Genomic DNA, 19,676 nt, shown 5'->3' with positions numbered 1-19,676 from the left:
TATAGGTGCTATTATTATTCTGTCATATAACTTCTGGTTATTCAGGGAGTAGTATTTTGGTTGCTAGTGGGAGGATGCAAAAGCAATGTACTGCAGGAAACGTGTAGTCTAGGATTGTGTTTCTCAAAATGAGGTAGTGCTGCACCTGGAGATATTAGGTACCAGGGGGTTAAGAAACCACAGAAGAAACGTGACACATCTCCCTGGAGCATCAGTTTTATTCACAGATCGGAGGAAAATATATTTTTTAATTTAAGTAAACATGGATATGTTATAGAGTAAAAGGCAAAACTTGTGTGAAGTTGTAAGAGAAAATATGGAATTTTAAATAAATTTTCTTGGGGAGGTTGGGCTCGTTAGGGTCAAACTCCAGATTGGTAATGAAAAAATGAGTGTCTCCACTTTGTACTATCCCAGCAAACAAAGGTAGACAAGATTAGTTGATCATGGCGCTCTGACCATGAGGCCGTAAGGGCCTCAGAATCTGAGACAGTGCTTAGTAATCACTAGCAGTTGATTGGAGCTGCTATAGAGTAGAAGTTTTAATCCTTGTCTCAGACCATCCTTGAGTACTTGTTTATTTCCCTCTGTTGTAGGATTAGTTTTTGTTTGAAAATTTTGAGAACTGTTAGGAACTTAAAATACAGACGAGTAACTAGAGAACATTTACAAAGCTCTCTCAGAGCTGCTCCATCAGAGAATTCGGCATTAATTAATTCAACAAATACGTTTTTACTTGCCTCCCTGTTTAGGGCATTGTCAAGCTGTATAGTGGGATTCAAAAGAGAAAAAGATAAAACTTTGGACCACAAAAAGAATTTATGGTAGAATGGTGAGATTTGAATTAGGTGAATGATTTTAAGACTAGATAGTTAAATGGTACTTAATATATAACAAGTGCTGTTCTAAGAACTTTTTGTATATTAGCTCATTTACTCTTAAGAAGAACCCTATGAGGTATGTACAAATGTTATCCTCATTTTACTGATAGGGAAACTGAGGCACTGTTAATGTTAAGTGGCTTGCCCAAGGTCACCCAGCTAATCAATGACAGTTATTTGAGAACCATATGCTTAATGGCTATGCTGTGCTATGCAGTGTAGAAATACGAGTATTGTGAAAGTGGCACATGTAGAGGGCTATGGATATTTAGAGAACAGAGAAATTACCTTAAACCTTGAAGGATAACAGTGTTGCACAGAACAAGCGCTACAGAGAAACAATGAAACACAGGTTCTTAAAAGCTGAAAAGGAAGTGAGATAAATAATTATCAAATTGGAGACCTAGTTTTTACCAAGGCTTCTTAGAAGAGATGGGTTGGGAGGGCAGTATTAAAGAACCTGAAAGGATTATTTGGCAGACAGTAGATTGGTCTGCATTAAGACAGGAAAACACTTGCAAAGAGGCTTTATACCTTTTTTCCAAGGAAATGAATGAAGCAGGCTACAGCAAGTTTATATTTTGGTTGTAGCAACCTGATTGTATACACTAAATCAAACCAGGGTATTCTTGTTGTGTATTATAGGGACCTGATATACAGTTTAATTGCGGAATCATTTGATAGGAGCGTCTTTACAATTGCAAAGGTCTTTGCAAGTTTTCTTGGCATAAAAGAAACTTGGCATTTAACTTTTTGCTGCTCTTCTGTTTGGGGAGTCTACCAGTCACATGTAAGATTTTTTTTTGTGAGGGAAGGGACTGGTGGCTAGGGAAGAAATAAGCTTTCCTTATTTTGATTTTTAAATTACTTGGTTTGGCTTTAGTGTTATGCTTTGTGGACGTCTTTGAAGATATAACATTTCATTTCAAACAAAGTCTCATTTAGGGTAAAGAGATTTGGTCTAAGCTGAAACTAATTGACATATCTATGATAGCAGTTCCCAGTCTACTGTCCCTGAAACTTGCTAATCAGCCATAATGTCAGATTTTCCAATTTAATGGGTTCTTTCTTTTTTTCCTAAAATTATATTCTTTTTTTGACTTAAAATGCCCCTCCCATTTTAAGTCCTTTCTTTTTTTCTCCCCCTGCTTTTTCTTCCCAAATCCCCCCAGTACATATTTTAGTTGGGGCATGTGGGACGCCACCTCAGTGTGACCTGATGAGCGGTGCCATGTCCAAGCCCGGGATCTGAACCAGTGAAACGCTGGGCCACCTAAGCAGAGGACGCGAACTTAACCACTAGGCCACGGGGCTGGTCCCAAGTCCTTTCTTGACAAAATTAAAAATATGAATCATTTGTCAGTCTTACCAATTAAATAATTTTTTTTTTTTTAGTTGTCTGGGAATCATTGACCTAGAACTCTAATCTTTGTTTTGTACTTTTACGTCAGCACTGAGACCCTGGGTTTTCCTAGTCACATTGAGGTGTAAATTTGAAAGAGGACAGGTATAAGCACTGATCTTTTTAATTTGGAAAAGATTCTCTTTTATTTTCAGTATTTGGTGATTGACGACTTGTTTCACCAAATTCATAGCCACCTCAGACATGAAGGTGGTAGTAAGAGAAGAGAGAAAGGAGAAGATAAAGATGTGACCAGTCTTTGGGCCTCGATATGCTATTCAGAATGGGATCAACTATAGATCTGAAATACAGCACTATACATTCAGTGTAAGAAGACTTTTTGTTTTAATTGGAGGAGGTTTATTTCTATAACTTAGATTGAAGAATGCAACCCGTGTCATAAGAAGGCACAGATAAAATCCTGTTTGAATTTAGGTGAAGGAGAGGTTTGCATTTGTAAATGTAGGCCTAGAATATTCACCTGTGCAAAGTATTTAGTGAGTGCTATGTACCAGGCACTGTGCCAGGTCAGAGTATAAAGTAACTGAAATTTAGTCTCTTTCTGAGAGATTTATAGCTTATTGGGGGGGGGGGGATATGACATTCCATAAAGTTTGAAAATGTTGAAAGATCAGGGGCCAGAATATATGATTTAAAAAAAACAGTGTGAACAATAGTAGAACATAGGAAAGTTTTAGCTGAGAGTTTGGCAAATCAGAAACAAGGCTAAAGGAAAGTTTGATGGAGAAAAAGAATAAAATAAATGTTATGTAAATAGTTGGAGATAAGATTACTTATTTAAATACTTAAAAATGTGTATATGTGTCTGCGTGATGGTGAGGTTGAAAACCAGACTGAGAAGTTGAAATTTGATCTGTTGGATATTGAGGAGTCATTCAAATTCAGAAGTACCACAGTGAAAGTAGTATTCTATGACTGTTTGTTTGTGGTGCTAGTGGTGTGTAGTTTGGAATATAGTGGTGAAAGACTCCAAGACAGTGATACCAGTTAGGATTCTTCTGGGGAAAAATAATGAATACTATTTTTCCATTTTCTTGTATGACTATATATTTTCCAGATCAAATCAAAACCAGTCCTAGGGCTGGCGCGGTGGCCGAGTGGTTAAGTTCGTGCGCTCTGCTTCGGCGGCCCGGGGTTTCGCCAGTTCGAATCCTGGGCGCGGACATAGCACTGCTCATCAGACTATGCTGAGGTGGTGTCCCACATGCCACAGCTGGAAGGACCCACAACTAAAAATACACAACGATGTACTGGGGGTCTTTGGGAGAAAAAGGAAAAATAAAATCTTTAAAAACAAAACAACCCCCAAAAAAGCAAGCAAAAAAACCAGTCCTATGTGAATTTGGGTTAATTATTAAACCTCTCTGTATAGGAGCAGATCAGGTTGTGAGGGACCTTCATAATGGAAAAAAGAATACAAAATTGTGACTACAAAATTAGGTATAGGGCTTGGAAGGGGAATATGCAGATGAAGGGCTCTGAACTTAAGTTTAATTAGCTTTACAATAAATTCTCTTTACTGTGAATTAGCCTCTGTCCCTGCATCTCTTTCTTCATCTGTTAAATGGGGATAACACTTAAATGTACGGTGAACATCATCCCAGTTTGCCTAGGACAGTCATGGTTTATGCCTGTGATCCTAGTGGCACGCCCAGTTTAGCATTTGTTTTCGGAGTTTTTGTTTTTTAATTAAATATAAGCTACCATTAATGGTTCCGTTAAAATGAACCCAGATAGATTCAGTGAACATCCTTTTTTTTATTTTAACCTCTGCCATGGTCTGTATTAGTGCATGAGCAACGTGTGCGGTGAAGAACGTTCTCACTTTAACATGTGGTTAAATCTGAAGACATCCAATGATAACCCAGGCCTGGCACTTTCCAGATAGAAAGTAACTAACAGCTTCTTTTAAAGATAGCATGAAGGGCACTTGCTGATAAAGTGTGCTGAGACATGAGTGGCTGGGTACAACTAACTTGCTGGATGGGATGGGAGAAGTATTTAATGCTGCTGTCTCTGCTAGCCACTTGTACCAGCTAGTTGTAACATTGCATTCTAAGGTCTGAGAGATTTGTATAGCCGCCATGCCTGGGAGTGGGGTCAATAGGAAACATGGAAAATTTTAGATGAGGTGTAAGTGAAATATTTGCTAGGAATAGAGGCTAATCAGTCCTGTCAGAGTGCCTACAAAGAGTAGTAGGAATGTTGTTGCTACAGTGGTTTTGTCAACAACCGTTTCCTTTTTCATAGTGTTTAGTAATGCTTTTGTAACCTTTTGGCAGCAGGGAGCTCAAATAAAGGAAAATTAATGCTTAATGATAAATACTGATGTTTTGTTTTTCATTTGAGTTGATGAATCTATAACTAGTACACAAAATGTTTGCCAGCATTTAGCATCTCTCATGGTCACATGACAATCTGAATGCCCAAATCTGCTGAAAAAGCATCAGGAGTTACTTTCAGATTTGGTAGTTATTTTAAGGAGATTATAGCTGCAGACAATAGTTTGACGCATGTAACTGCAGAACATTAAAGATAAAATTATTTCTGCAATGATAATATAAATAGAAATTTGATGGATCATAGCATCTTGGGTAAAACAGGACTCTTACTAAATTATGTAACCTGTGTAGCCAAGATACACTTGGAATTGGTTGTAGTTCATGTATATTTCACAGTTGTAGTCAAAGAGGCTTGATATTTTACTGAACAAAGCTACAGTTGTCAAAATTTTTCATTTTTTTATATGCACAGTTAATGTAACTGAATTACACTGTTTTTGAGACAATACTGATGTTGAATCCAAAAAAGAATACTTTGGCGTGTTGTTATAAGCTTGCTTTCTTTGTTGCCTTTTATTAATTGGATTTCATAAACATTTGACTCTTTGAAGAGTTACTTGATAAATCAATCTATGTATCCTGCATTGTTATTGAACATTTTTGCAAGCAAGTCCTCTAAATTTTGATGACATTTTATTCAAAAACAGTTGAAAATATTTATTCAAAATATCCCATAAATGGAGTGAAAACTTCAACTTTAGAAGCTTTTAGTGAATTATAATTGTTGAAATAAAGTTTTTAAGATTTAATTGTGAATAACCTGAAATACACATCTGTGTTGGGCTATCATTCACAATCTAAGATCTCTTCCATTGTATGACCCAGGAGATGGCTGTTCATGTTTATCATTACAGCCTGTAACTATGAAACAATATTTTCCATGTGAAAGTACTATAATAATTCAATCTCTAAGAACTTATTTTAATTAGGCTCTGTATTCTGAATATTAGGCGGATTTCTGCCTCATCGATTGACACTTTTTTTCTCAATACCATACCTTTTGTAATTCATATTACTCTAAAAACTTTTTCTTGTATTGCAAGAGAAGAATTTATATGAAAGCCATAGCATTCTAATGTATATCATTACTATTCCTGACACATCAGGTGGACCTGCTTTAGTTTTGTGGAAAACCAACCTAAGTACTTTTTCTAGGCTAGTTACTGTCCTGAATCTTAATAAGTCTGCTAGCTAACAATGTTAACATTATGATGTCTTAGGTTAATATTAATTTCACTGTGACACAAGCCATAAAATAATTTTTTCAATTGTTAGTTATTGCTTTATTAATTTTGTTTACATTTTTCACTTTGAATCACACTTAAGATGTTATTACAAGATTGTAACAATCTGGAAACGGTTTCTTTTGCATGGCACCTCGCCACTAAAAAGATAAACTAAGCAGAAAAATAAAAAGCAAAACAAAATAAACAAAAAAGAAAATTCAAGACTAGCTGACAGTTAAGATATGTGACACCCATAGTATTTAATCCCTAATGTAGTTTCAACATCTCCTGCGTACTCCATGTAAAATGTACGTTCGTGTTGTTCTTGATGTTTCCTTGACCACATTACTGCCTGTCTTTTTTTTTTTTAAAGAAAGTATTTCTTTAGCGTTTTCCTTTAAATCTTTGCTTACTAGAAAGAATGGCAAGGGGCAGAATGCCCTGTTATATTTTTGTAGTCAGTATGGTTTTATTTCTTCCTTTCTCTCTCTCTTCTTTCCTTCTCCCCTTCCCTCCCTTCTCTTCTCTTCTTTCCCTTTCTTAACCTCTTTACACTTCTCTATTTTACTTTATTCTTTCTATCTTAATGAAGAATAAGGTAGTGTAATCTATATCCCTGCTTCCCACAATTGATAACTTGTGGAGTGTTCTATGAAGAAGTTATGGCCTTTTGATTTTATTTTCAGTATGTAGCTATAATGGCAACTAATATTGTTCACTTAAACTTTTACTGAAAGAGATGGTTGCAATATATTTCTTTAAAAATCCATTTTCTAGAATAACATAGTAATTACTGTTAAAGAGATGAGCTTCATTCCCACCTCCCCACACCTAAATCTCTGGTAATTTAAATTTCAGGACAAAAATTAGAGAAACTCTTAAAATTGTTTTTTATAAAGTGCATATAAATTTCATGAAGAAACTGATGTTTGAATGGGGTCTTGAAGATATTGAAAGTTTTCAGTACAAAATATGGTGGGAGGAGTCTCCATATATGGAGAAGAAAAACTATATTTTCATTTGGTCGGGTGTTGGAATACATGAAACGCAGGAATGGAAAACAAAGTTGAAATCTAAGTTGGGGCAGGCAATGGAAGTCACGTCCCTAAGTGATAATCAGAGCTGTGTTTTATTGCTATTACCAATGTAGTAAGAAATATAGGAGAACATTTGCATAAAATCAAGGAGACTCTTTAATGTATAATTATGGTAGCTAGCTACATACTTAATATTGCAGTAGTCAAAGTAGCAAATGACTTCTGAGGATTCACATTTTATATATAGCAAGCTATTTTAATTATCTGCACGTTTTTCTTTTTCTCAGATATAAAATTCCATCTAGTTTACCCCATTATTTGGGGATATATTCATTTGTTCTCCCGTCTTTTCTATCTTATTTTTTTCTACCTTTATTGAGGTATAATCGACAAATAAAATTGTAAGATATTTAAAGTATACCATGTGATGGTTTGATATATGCATACATTGTGAAAGTTAATTAACACATCCATCACCTCAGATATTTCTCTTTTTTGGTGAGAACATTTAAGTTCTACTCTCTTAACAGATTTCAATTATACAATACAATGTTATTTTGTATTAACAAATGGTATGGTTACCATGTTATCCTCAGAACTTATTCATCTTATAACTTAAAGTTTGTATGCTTTTACCAACCTCTCCCTATTTACCTGACCCCCCAGCAACCACTTGTCTGTTCTCTGTTTCTATGATTTTAACTTTTTTTTAGATTCCACATATAAGTGGTACCATGTCCTATTTGTCTCTGTCTGCCTTAATTATCTAATGCCTTCCAGGTTCATCCATGTTATCACAAATGACAGGATTTCTTTCTTTTTTTTGTGAGGAAGATTGGCCCAGAGCTAACATCTGTTGCCAATCTCTCTCTTTTTGCTTGAGAAGATTGTTGCTGAGTTAATATCTGTGCCAGTCTTCTTCTACTTTTTGTGTGGGATGCAGCCACAGCATGGCTTGACACGTGGTGCTAGGTCTGTGCCTGGGATCTGAACCTGTGAACCCCGGGCTCCCAAAGTACAGCATGCGAACTTGACCACTATGCTGCTGGGCTGGCCCAGGATTTCTTTCTTTTAAAAGGGTGAATGATATTCCATGGTGTATATATATACCAAATTTTCTTGATCCATTCATCCATTGATGTACTCTTAATCTGCTTCATACCTTGGTTGTTGTGAATAAGGCTCCTATGAACATGGGAGTACAGATATCTGTTTGAGATGTTGATTTCTCTTTGGATATATACCCAGAATTGGTGCTGCTCGATCAAATGGTAGTTCTTTTAATTTCTTGAAGAACCTCCATGCTGTTTTCCATAATGGCTGCACCAATTTATATTCCCACCAATAGTGCACAAGGGTTCCCTTTTCTCCACATCCTAATATTTGTTCTCTCTTTTCTTTTTGATGCAAGTCATCCTAAAGGACATGAGGTGATAAATCATTGTGGTTTTGATTTGCATTTCCCTGAGCGTTAGTGATATTGAGCACCTTTTCCTGTACCTGTTGATCATTTGCATGTCTCTTTTGAAAAATGCCTATTTACGTCCTTTGCCCATTTTTTAACTAGGTTATTTGTTTTTTGCTGTTGAGTAGTATGAGTTCCTCATATTGTGGATATTAAACTCTTATCAGATATAAGATTTGCAAATATTTTCTCCAATTCCATAGGTTCCCTTTTCATTTTGTTGATGGTTTCCTTTGCTGTGCAGAAGCTTTGTAGTTTGATGTAGTCCCACTTTTTAATTTTTGCTTTTGGTGTCAAATCCAAAAAATCATTGCCGAAACCAATTTCAAGGAGCTTACCCCCTGTGTTTGCTTCTAGGAATTTTATGGTTTCAGGTCTTATATTCAAGTCTTTAATCCATTTAGAGTTGATGTTTGTGTACAGTGTAAGATAACGGTTACAGTTTCATTCTTTTGCATGTGACTGTCTAGTTTTCCCAACACTATTTATTGAAGAAACGGTCCTTTCCCCACTGTGTATTCTTGGTTCCTTTGTGATAAATTGAATGACCATATATTTCTGGCTTATTTCTGGATATTCTATTCCATTGGTCTGTCTGGCTGTTTCTATGCCAATACCATACAGTTTGATTACTGTCACTTTGTAATATAGTTTGAAATCAGGAAGTATGATGCCTCCAGCTTTCTTCTTTCTCAATTATGCCTTGGCTATTTGGGATCTTTTGTGGTTCCATACAAATAATAGGGTTGTCTGTTTTATTTTTGTGAAAAATGCCACTAGAATTTTGATAGGGATTGCATTAAATCTGATATGTCATTTGATTTCTGGGCTTTCAATTCTGTTCCATTGATCTGTAGGTCTGTTTTTTCACCAGTACCATCCTGTTTTGATTACTATAGCTTTGTAGTATATTTTGAAATCAGGGATTGTGATGCCTCCAGCTTAATTCTTTTTTCTCAGTATTGCTTTAGCTGTTTGGGGTCTTTTGTTGCCCCATATGAATTTTAGGATTCTTTGTTCTATTTCTGTGAAGAATGTCATTGGGATTCTGATTGGGATTGTATTGAATCTGCAGATTGCTTTAGGGAGTATGGACATTTTAACTGTATTTATTCTTCCGATCCGTGTGCACGGAATATCTTTCCATTTCTTTATGTCTTTATCAATTTCTTTCAATAAAGCCTTAATAGTTTTCATTGTATAGGTCTTTCACCTTCTTGGTTAAATTTATTCCTAGAAATTTTATTCTTTTTGTTGTGATTGCAAATAGTATTGTATTCTTGAGTTCTCTTTCTCATAGTTTGTAATTAGAGTACAGAAATGCAAATGATTTTTGCAAGTTCATTTTGTACCCTGCCATTTTTCTGTTATTGTTGATTATTTCTAATAGCTTTCCAATGGATTCTTTAGGGTTTTCTATATATAAAATCATGTCGTTTGCAAACAGTGAGCATTTCACTTCTTCATTACCTATTTGGATATCCTTTACTTCTTTTTCTTGCCTAATTGCTCTGGCTATACCTCCAGTACTATTTTGAATACGAGTGGTGAGGGTGCGCACCCTTGTCCTGTTTCTGTTCTCAGAGGGATGGCTTTTAGTTTTTCCCCGTTGAGTATGATGTTGGCTTGGGTTTGTCATATATGGCCTGTATTATGTTGAGATACTTTCCTTCTATACCCATTTTATTGAGAGTTTTCATCATAAATGGATGTTAGATCTTGTGAAATGCTTTCTCTGCATCTGAGATGATCACGTTTTTTATTCCTCATTTTGTTAATTTGGTGTATCGCATTGATCGATTTGTGGATGTTGAACCATCCCTGTGTCCCTGGTATAAATCCCACTTGATCATGGTGTATGGTCCTTTTAAGATTTTGCTGTATTCGGTTTGCCAGTATTTTGTTGAGGAGTTTTGTATCTCTGTTCATCAGCAAAATTGGCCCGTAATTTTCTTTTTTTGTGTTATCCTTGTCTGGCTTTGGTATCAGCTTGATGTTGGCCTTGTAGAATGACTTACGAAGTATGCAGTCTTTTTCAATTTTTTGAAATAGTTTGAGAAGGATAGGTATTAAATCTTTGAATGTTTGGTGGAATTCTTAAGAGAAGCCATCTGGTCCTGGACTTTTATTTTTTGGGAGGATTTTGATTACTGTTTCAATCTCTTTACTTGTGATTGGTCTTTTTAATTCTCTATATCTTCTTGATTCAGCTTTGGCAGATTGTATGAGTCTAAGAATTTATCCATTTCTTCTGGATTTTGCAATTTGTTGGCATATAGTTTTCATAGTATTCTCTTATGATCCTTTGTATTTCTGTGGTATCGGTTAATTTCTCCTCTTTCATTTCTAATTTTATTTGAGCCTCCTCTCTTTTTTCCTTAGTGAGTCTGGCTAAGGGTTTGTCAATTTTATCTTCTCAAGGAACCAGCACTTGGTCGTTGATCCTTTCTACCATTTTTGTGGCTTCAATTTCATTTATTTTTGCTCTAATTGTTATTATTTCCCTCCTTCTGCTAACTTTGGGTTTTGTTTGTTCTTCTTTTTCTATTTCTGTTACGTGCAGTTTAAAAGTGCTTACTTGAGATTTTTCTTGTTTTTTAAGGTGAGCCTGTGTTGCTATGATTTTCCCTCCTAGGACCACTTTTGCTGCGTCCCATGAGTTGGTGTGGTATAATGTATTTTCATTTTCATTTGTCTCCAGATATCTTTTGATTTCTCCTGTAATTTCTTCAATGATCCATTGGTTGTGCAGTACTATGTTGTTTAGCCTCCACATATCTGTCACTTTCGTAGCTTTTTTCTTGTAGTTGGTTTCTAGTTTCATAGCATTATGGTCACAAAAGATGCTTGATATGATTTCAGTCTTCTTAAATTTATTAAGGCTTGCCTTCTTTCCCAACATATGGTCTATCTTTGAGAATGTTCCATGTGCACTTGAGAAGAATGTGTATTCTGCTGTTTTTATATATGTTCTATTAAGTCCATCTGGTCTAGTTTTTCATTTAATTCCATTATTTCCTTGTTGACTTTCTGTCTAGATGATCTATCCATTGATCTAAGTGGGGTTTAGGTCCCCTACTATTATTATGTAGTAGTTCACTTCTCCTTTTAGGTTTGTTAATAGTTACTTTATGTACTTTGGTGCTCCTATGTTGGTTGCATCCAAATGTGTATTTCTTATTGTAAATTACAATATCACAATGATCAATCTGTTGTTCAAAGTGGGGTTTTGAAGTCCCCTGCTATTGTTTATTGCTGCCTATTTCTCCTTTTAGTTCTGTTTATATTTGCTTTATATATTTAGGTGCTCCAATGTTGGGTGCATAAATATTTACAGTTTTTGTATCCTTTTGATGAATTGACTCCTTTATCATTTTGTAATGGCCTTTGCTGTCTCTTGTTACAGTCTTTGTCTTCAAGTCTATTTTGTCTGAGAATTATGCTACCATAGCTTTTGGTTTCCCTTTGCATGTAATATCTTTTTCCATCCCTTTACTTTCAGTCTGTTTGTGTCCGTAATGCTGAGATGAGTCTCTTGTAGGCAACATATATTTGGGTCATGTTTTTTAATCCTTTCAGCCAAAAAACATTTACATTTAAAGTAATTATTTACATGGATGGACTTACCATGGCCGTTTTGTTGTTTTCTGGTTGTTTTGTAATTCTTCTATTCCTTTCTTCCTCTCTTGTTCTCTTCCTGTGTGATTTGATGATTTTCTCTATGGTATACTTTGATAACTTTCTCTTTGTCTTGTATATCTCCTCTAGCCTTTTACTTTGTGGTTACCATGAGGCTTACTTAAAACATACTTGCCTGCTCACTCCATGTTGAACCCTGAGGGGATAGCTCTGGTGAGTGCTGCATTCCTGTTAAGAATGCTTATTTATTTGCCATAGTCTTGTGGGTCCTGTGGACACAAGCCCATTGGCTTTCAGAGCTAGGTGTTTTGGGAGTCTGTCTGTTTGGTGAGAGTCTTAAAATTTGGAGCACTAGATGTGGAGGTCAAACCCTTTGCTCCTCAGGGAGAAGGTGGAGTTGGGGATTCCCTTCTGACTGTATGGCATTGTGGCAGGGGTGGGGATTATGATGAGAGTGTATCTCAGCCTTTCCTACCTGTTTCAACCTGGGTATTTTTGCATTTGTCCCGTGTGTACGAGTCGCTAGTCTAGTTTCTGGATCTCTTTCAGAGAGAATGCTCCAAGTGTAGCTGTACATTTGGTGTGTCTGTGGGAAGAGGGGAGCTCAAGATCCTCCTATATCATCATCTTGGTCAACACTTGGGGGAGAAAAAAAAACAATTTTACAGTTTTATTTTAAGTTAGCCTAAGCAAAACTGTTAGAAGCAACTATTAGGACTATATATATATATATTTTTTTTTTTCCACTGACATAGCCAAGTAAAAAGTCACTTGGATTGTCAACTAGTTTAATTTTAATCTGCATCTCTTTAGTGGACATTTGTACTCACTGGCAGCCAAGCATCTGAGCCCCTTATCTATGTGTGGGGGTATTTCCTACCTTATGAGTTTTGGTGATAGGCACAGACCACCTCCCTATGTGGAATCTTGGGGAAAAAACCCAGACATTTGTTTCACTATGCTTTGCAGCTAGCAAATAGGCATGTGACCTAAGCTGAGACTTAGATGCTCTTGTCCTGTACTTTGAATTAGAAGCTAGTAACACAAAGAAGTAGGGACTACAGAGCTTCTATTGTAGTTGGAAGCAGTTGCAAGAGCTGCAGCAGGATTGAATTTTAATGCCAGTGATGCCAGGGGGTGGTGTTCACTGTCCAGGAGTGGAACTGGTGCAGTCAGTGGTGTTTAGTGTTCACCAGTGCTGGCAGTGGTGTTCTTAGGAGGCTAATTATGGCTTGATTTTGACTATGATGCCACAGCTCCCTAGACTTCCTTGTTCTTGCCAGGTGCCAAACGTGCTTCCTCAGCCTTGTTGACATGTTTGTTGGTTACCTGATTTTCTTTTAATAAATTTATTTTCTGTTTAAATTAACCAAAGGAGCTTTCAATTTCTTGTAACTTAAGAATCCTAACTGATGCAGTTTTCTTTTCTAGTGCAGGTAATTGAGAGTGACTATATTTGGTAAAACATTTAGACATATAGTACTATTTAGTAGCATTGGTTGCCTTAATAATAATTTAAAATGTTCTTTTTATGAAATTGCCTTTGACTTATACGTTAGGATCTTTTTTCACTTTCACTGTGGTCTAGTATTAGTAGGCTAATCTAGCAATTGGTCTTGAAATCCTAATTAATTTTTCCTTAGGCACATAGGAATAGGGATTATGGAGTACATAGAATTTGGTGAGAGCCATAAGAGCGTCCTGGATAATGGAAAATCAGCCTGGAGTAAAATCACTTGATTTATACATATATGAAGACTGTGTTTAGGCTTTGGCTAGTCCCTAATTCTATTGATCTTTATAATGTGGGAACTTCTTATAGAATTGATTTTTCTTCCTACTGTCTCTGTAATCTGGATTGTTTAATACTGCTGGCTCTGTCATACTTCTTATATTTCAGGACTTTGAAAAGTCACTTTGCTTTCTCTTTTTTTGAGGAAGATTAGCTCTGAGCTAACTGCTGGCAATCCTCCTCTTTTTGCTGAGGAAGACTGGCCCTGAGCTAACATCTGTGCACATCTTCCTCTACTTTATACGTGGGACGCCTCCCATGGCATGGCTTGCCAGGCGGTTCCATGTCCACCCCTGGGATCCGAACCGGTGAAACCCAGGCTGCCAAAGCGGAATACGCACACTTAACTGCTGCACCACCGGTCCAGCCCCCACTTTGCTTTCTTTGCCTTAAGTTTTAAAATGATGGAGAATAAACTAATCTCTAATGTCCTCTCCAGCCTTAGCGTTTGATGGGTCAATGAAATGTGATTTATTTCCTTTTTCTTTTCTAAAGTTTGAATGCCAGCAGTGCACTTATGCTGCGTGGATCTGGGCAGATCAAATTCTTTGCTCAGTGAACTCAAAATGGTCAATTAAGACATAGCTATTTGGAAGTATGTTAAAGTACAAGTTCAGTAAGTACCAAAGTCTGGGGGTATTCAGTAACTGTCATTCATGTAGTTTATGAAAATCATTTGGAAAATGAGCAGCTTTGTATATTCACAGTTGAAATTCTTGGAAGACAGTATAATATCTGGTTGAAAACTTCAAAACCAAAATGCTTAGGTTTCAGTCTGGCTCTACCATTTATTAGCAGTGTGACCTTGGGCAAGTTACTTAACCTCTCTGCATCTTAGTTTCTTCATCAGTAAAATGGGGATAAAAATAGAACCTACCTTACAGAGTTCCTGTGAAGATTAAATGAGTTTGTACACGTAAAGTATCTGAAGTGTCTAGAAAGGTGCAAGACATATGGTACTCATCATTAGCAATTATTATTTTCATGTTATTATATAATCTCATGTAGCTAAAATACATTTTGTCATTTTACTTATAATTCTTGTATAAATCTTGAATTTGAGATCATAGTTTCATGTATATCCAAAAGATTTATTGTGCATATCCGCTTATCTTGTCATGAATGTTTTATGGCATTCTACTATTATTAATAGAGCAAATAATTTATAACCATTAAATATTGCACTATCATGGGATTCGTTGCAGTGTTTGGCACAGAGATCATAGTTGTGAAGCACATCCATAAAAGCTAGCTGTGTTTTAAAGAAGTTATGAGATTTCAAGTATGCATAGCTGATATAGTAATGTAACTGAATTGCTCTAATAATAAACTTAACATTTCTTTCAATCCTATATAGATTTTGGTCCTTTCTCTACTTCCTGTTGATAGAAGTAGAATATTGAAATACAAGGAAAATTAAAATGGCAGCATTGACCAAGAATAGTGCTATCATATGAGAATGTTTCAGTGGTACCTCCTTGCCAATGCATTGATTTCTCTTTGCTTATCTTGATTTTATAATTCAGATGTATTTTATGCTTCATTATTAATGATAGGTGTAGAGTCTTTCTTATTAGCTCTTGGATTTTCTATCTAAGAAAATTTTGTGAAACAGTATATACTTTAACATTTGAGAACATTTTCATAGTTTCTTTTCATAAAATAGCATAATTATCACTATACTTTTAGATTTTAATTCCAAATCTTTAATTCAACTAAAGTGACATCATTTTATTTTATTTATGTATTTATTTTGGTGAGGAAGATTGGCCCTGAGCTAATATCTGGTTCCCATCTTCCTCTTTTTGCTTGAGGAACATTGTCCCTGAGCTAACATCTGTGCCAATCTTCCTCTATTTTGTATGTGGGATGCTGCCACAGCATGGCATGATGAGCAGTGTGTAGGGCCGTGCCTGGGATCTGAACCCAGGAACCCTGGGCCACCAAGGTGGAGCATGTGAACTTAACCAGTTTGCCACCAGGCTGGCTCAACAATCATTTTAGAGACCATTTCTTTAATCATTGTGTTTTTTATCCTGTTTCCTTTTTCAGGACCAGGGTTCTGATCAAGCAGGAAAGGAGAAAGCAAAAGGTAAAGAGAATATGTTTATTTGTGTTAGCTTTATGAAAAAAGTGATCTTCTAAAGCATTTTTCCAAGGGTAATAACTAAGTGGAATTGGAAGACTCTCTTCCTTTAGCCTTCTCAACCTTGTAGATAGGTTGATAACCAACCATTTTGCTTAGGCAGAGACTTAAGGACCTTGTTGATTCTTGTTGTCATTCTAGTTCCAAGATGTATCCCAAGTCTGATAACTTCTCACTACCTATACTATTAGCACCCTGATTCAAATCGTCATCATTTATTGCCTAGAGTAGTATAATGGCCTTATAACCTACCACCTTTTTTTGTTTTTTAATTACATTGATCATTACACAGTAAAGTTGAGCACGTATGTACATTACAGCTCAGCAGTATATATCTGAGTGAAACTCTTCCACTTGTGAACTTTGAGACATGTACAAGCTTGTTTGGATATTGTTGTTGTTAAGTAGCAAACAAAAAAAAGAGAGAGAAGGAGGAGAAAGAGAGAAAGAAGGACGGGGAGGAGGAAGGAAAGGGGACCACCCAAATGTCCATTAGCAGTAAAATGGTTAAGCAAATAGTGGCATACCCAAGTAATGATGGAGCAGTGAAAATGTTTCAACTACGCGTAATTAGTGTGGATGAATCTCAAAAACATAAAGTTGGATAAAGAAAGCAACTCACAAAAGAATACAAGCAGTAAGATTCCGTGTACGAAAAGTGCCAAAACAGAAAAAATATGTTCGAAGGTAGTAAAATTTAAAGAAAAGCAAGGGAGTGATTATTATGAAAGCAGGATAGTTGTTAACTCAGTGAATTGATGCTTCATTGTAAATTTAACTTGTATTTCCTTGATTACTAATGAGACTGACTATCTTGTCATTCAGGTTTCCTCTTTTGTCAGGTACTTTTCCAAGTAGTTTTTTCATTTTTTATTTGAGTTGTTTGTCTTTTTCTTATTGTGTCTATGTATTTAGGAATTATTTGTCAGGTATATTTGTCCTTTGGCTTTTAATTTTAGTTTTTCAATCCTGTCTTTGAAGAAAAGTTCTTAATTTTAATGTAATTGAATTTATCACTGTTTTTCTGCTTTATCTTTTACTCCTTTGTAGTCTGTGACACAGTGGTTAGTATGATCTTTTAAAGGCACAAATCAGAATTTATCATTCCCCAGCTTAAAAGCCTCAATTGCTTTTCATTGCTCTTAGAATGAAATCTGATTTTACCAAAGTCTAAAAGAACCAGAAGGATCTGCACCCTGCCTGCCTCTCTGACCTTGTTTCTTACTACTTGTCCTATTCATTTTATTTCAGCCACACTGACCTTCTTTCTGCCACTGTTCTTTGTCTGGAATAGTCTCCCTCGAGATATTTGCATGTCTGGCTTGTCAACATTTGAGTCTCAGCAAAAGTATGTCCTCTTAGATTGGCCTTCTCTGATCACTACATCTAAATAGCTCCCTGCCCTCCAAATGCTGTCTCTCCTTTACCCTCTTTAATTTGTCACTCTTTCATAATCCTATATTTTCTTAGAAATTTGTTTATTCTGTCCCCCCATTAAAATATCTTCATGAGAAGAAGGATTTTACCACGTTTGTTCATTTTCTATCTCCTGTGCCTTGAACTGTCTCTAGCAATAACATAGACACTCAATAATAAATAAACTATGAATGAAGGCTGTCCCAAGACTGTTTTTAAAAAGTAATCTAACTCTATCTGGATCATTCTTTTGAATATTTGTCAGAAAGGGAAAGACACATGGCTCTTCCCAAGGTGTTGATCTCTAATCGTGTCACTTTTCTCTTCTTTGAAAATTTCATACCTTCCTTTACCTCCCCAAACCTCTCTTTCCCAACACTATTCTTTATCCCTTCATGCTCGTTAAATGACCTTGTATCATAGTTCAGAGGAAATAGAAGCTATCAGATGAGAATTATCTCAAATTTCTACCACCAGTTCTATAAACCACCTTCCTTCTTCATCCATCTTCTCTTTCCCTCCTCTAACTACAGAAGTAATTCCCTCTGATCAAAGGAAGGTCTCTCTGTCTGTGATCTGGATTCCATTTACTTCCGCTTTCCATTGATATTTACACATACTGAATTTTCTCCTATTAGACAAGTAAAGGTGTCTCTGGGTCCTTTCTCTTTCCTGCTATGCCCTTTCACTCTCATCTCCCATTTGTTCCTTGGTCCACTTCACTGTACAGCTCTTACTAGTGTCAAAATTGAACTTTATAAATCATACAGACAGAAAATCAATAAGGAAATATTGGTCTTAAATGACGCATTAGACCAGATGGACTTGCTAGATATATGCAGAGCGTTCTATCCCAAAACAGCAGAATACACATCTTTTCAAGTCGGTCGGAACATTTTCCAGGATAGAGCATATGTTAGGCCACAAAACAAGTCTCAGTAAATTGAAGAAGATTGAAATCATATTAAACATCTTTTCTGAGCACCATGGTATGAGACTAGAAATCAACTACAAGAAGAAAACTGGAAATAACAAAACATGGAGTCTAAACAACATGCTGCTTAACAACCAGTGTGTCATTGAAGAAATCAAAGAGCAAGTAAATGATACATGTCTACCTAAGGAAGTAAGAAAAATCTCAGATAAACAGTCTAATCTTACAACTAAAGGAACTAGAAAAGGAAGAACGAACAAAACCCAAAGTTAGTAGAAGGAAGGAAATCGTAAAGATCAGAGCAGAAATAAATAGAAACTGAAAAAATACCATAGAAAAGATCAATGAAACTAAGAGCTGGTTCTTTGAAAAGGTAATTGATAAACCTTTAGCCAGACTCATCTAGAAAAAAAAAGAGGCCCCAAATACGTAAAATCAGAAATGAAAGAGAAGTTATGTCTGACACCTCAGAAATGCAAATATCATGATATTACTATGAACAATTAGATGCCAGCAAATTATACAACCTAAAAGAAATAGATAAATTCCTAGAAACATACAGTCTTCTAAGACTGAATCAGGAAGAAATAGAACATCTGAACAGACTGATTACTAATAATAAATTGCCTCAGTAGTCAAAAATCTCCCAAGAAACAGAAGTCTAGGACCAGATGGTTCCACAGGTGAATTCTGCCAAACATTTAAAGAATTAATACCTGTCCTTCTCAAACTATTTCAAAAAATTGAAGAGGGAGGAATGCTTCCAAACTCATTCTATGAGGCCAACATTACCCTGATACCAAAACCAGACAAAGACACTACAAAAAGAGAAAATTATAGGCCAATATCCCTGATGAATGTAGATGCAAAAATCCTCAGCAAAATATTAGCAGACTAAAATCAACAATACATTAAAAGGATCATACACCATGATTAAGTGGGATTTTTCCTAGGCATGCAAGGATGGTCAGTATGCACACGTTAGTCATTGTGATATGCCACATAAACAAAGCAAAGAATAAAAATTGTATGATTATCTCAATAGATGCAGAAATAGCTTTTGACAAAATTCAACATCCATTTATGATAAAAATTCTCAACAACGTGGGTATAGAGAGAACCTACCTCAACATAGTAAAGGCTGTATGTGACAAACCCACAGCTAATATCATATTCGATGGTGTAAAGCTGAAAGCATTTCTTCTAAGATCAGAAACAAGACAAGGATGCCCACTCTCACTACTTTTATTATATTGGAAGTCCTAACACAGCAATTAGTAGGAAAAATAAAAGCCAGCCTGATTGGAAAGGAATAAGTAAAACTGTCACTGTTTACTGATGACATGATACTTTATACTAAATATATATATATACT

The 19,676-nt window shown here is 35.9% G+C and overlaps 1 pseudogene; it reads left to right on the top strand.

Annotated features, from left to right (window-relative positions):
* Positions 1-19,676, top strand: part of LOC138919745 (regulator of DNA class I crossover intermediates 1-like) — an 85,103-nt pseudogene that overhangs the window by 1,262 nt on the left and 64,165 nt on the right.

The sequence above is a fragment of the Equus caballus genome, chromosome 21 (assembly GCF_041296265.1).
Source record: "Equus caballus isolate H_3958 breed thoroughbred chromosome 21, TB-T2T, whole genome shotgun sequence".
Taxonomy (NCBI): domain Eukaryota; kingdom Metazoa; phylum Chordata; class Mammalia; order Perissodactyla; family Equidae; genus Equus; species Equus caballus.
The sequence above is the reverse complement of the archived record's forward strand: the minus strand, read 5'-3'. Positions and strand labels throughout refer to the sequence as shown.